The following is a 2,018-nucleotide window of genomic DNA, read 5'->3' as shown; positions in this document are numbered from 1 at the left end:
GACAAAAAAAAAAAAAAAAAAAAAAAAAAGAAAAACTAAACGTAACAACTAAATGTCTACGCGTACATGTACATACGTACACGTGTATACCTGACATTGTTCGCTCATTTCAGTTGTGCACAGCGTGTCCCGCCGAGAAATACTTTACGGACGAGTTTCGCGACGAATTTGAAGTCGACTCAGCGGAGATAAATTAAGTCGGACATAAAAGAGCTGTCATTTAATTATCGCGTTATATTTAAAGTATAAAAACTCTTTTCATACGAAGCGATCGATGACGAATATGCTTTGTTCTTCATCGATTCTAGAATCGAGACTTAAAAAGCTGAAAATTGCAAAATTGTCGAATTGGTTGGAATCGTCTATCCGTAAAATAATTTCTGGGAGATTCGGTACATCCTGTATACAGTATAATTGCGAGTATAATTGCGCGCTTCTCACGTACGAGGAAAGAGAAAGGACCGCGATTAATCGAGACACGACGTGAAGGATCACGTCAACCTCTTAGAGACTGTGAGCCGTATAAAACGTTGCATTTCCAAGCAGATTTTCTAGATTTCCAGAGATTACTTTTTATCTGATCTACTTATTTTTTTACGGTTGTATTTTTTTTTTATCTGTCGGTTTCTTTTCTTTTCTTTAATCTGTCGCGAGAAGAAGGAAGTCGGAGGGAACGTGGCTAGGCCGCCCTGAAGGGCTCGCGTTCGCGAAAGAAGTCGAAAGGGATGACGAGGATTCTTTCGAAGATACATGGCCTCCCGGTGAAAATCCACTATAATGATGACTATAATGCGAGGCGAGGTGAAATTTACTGTGCCGATGACAGCCGCGACACATTTCGCTATGCATCCTATCATATAATAAAAAAAACATGCTCTCTCTCTGCCGTTATTACGGTTGAAAGCGAGCGAATTGCAGTAAATTGTGTGGGAGGATTAATTATAGCGTTATATCGTAATTATAATGATTAATGGTAATTATTATAACACACTGGTAATGATAAAGATAATTACAAAACAAGTGAAATAATGACGTTTAATTGACGATCAATAATCAAGAACGCACGTATTTCATGATGCATTCATAGTTTAATAATCATTATTTGATTTCCGTTGCGAAAGAATGATGTCTAAGAATCTTATTACGAGAGGGATGATCAACAGAGGTGCAAAGGGCGAGCGTTAAGCACAAAAGATTAAAATAAAAAAAAGAGTGAAACGTCTCATTATATAAAGTTACCACCATGGAGAACCTTTCATTATATAAAATTATTATGTAATAATTGTCCATACATCTTAAAATGTCAGAATAAACTAATAATGAAAAAAATTATCTATTTATTTCTTATTTATTCCCTCTTATTTATTTCTCACTTATTCCCTATTTATTAAGCAACGAAAAAATCGTTGCGTTATGATAATTGTTATATTCTTGCGATCTACTAATTTTATGAATTAATTAAGCAAAACGATCAAGAATCTTGATGTACCTAATAATGGTTTAAGGTTTTAAAAATAAAGAAATAAACAAAGGTTCTATTAAATCTACATTTTTTAAATACTTTATAAACGCTCCTGAATGAATTAAAATGCACTTAAATGTCTCGTCTATGAAAGATGAATCAAGCCAGTTTTGTTCATATTCGAGCAAAATAATTGTTTAAATAATAGTCTTGATAAAACAATATGATTTTTTAACACATTACGTTGAGATAAATTGATTGCAGCTTTTACATAAAATAATAAAAACATTTTTTAATATTTATACTAAAAAAATATTGAAATACACAGATTATTTAAAAAATGCTTCAAAACTTTATTCTATTATCTTTGCCAATTTGTAAACTTTGTGTATGAAATTCTCTCTTAATTTGTGCGAAATGAAAATCAACATAATTTTTTTTCACCACATAAAAAATTAAAAAAAATTAATTTATTTAACTAACTATAAATTCAAAATCTACTTCATTTTTTGTAAGTAAATAACAGATTCATCATTTTTTAATAAATGACATAACT

The sequence above is a fragment of the Trachymyrmex septentrionalis genome, unplaced genomic scaffold (assembly GCF_001594115.1).
Source record: "Trachymyrmex septentrionalis isolate Tsep2-gDNA-1 unplaced genomic scaffold, Tsep1.0 scaffold37, whole genome shotgun sequence".
In the NCBI taxonomy this organism is placed as follows: Eukaryota; Metazoa; Arthropoda; class Insecta; order Hymenoptera; family Formicidae; genus Trachymyrmex; species Trachymyrmex septentrionalis.
The sequence above is the reverse complement of the archived record's forward strand: the minus strand, read 5'-3'. Positions refer to the sequence as shown.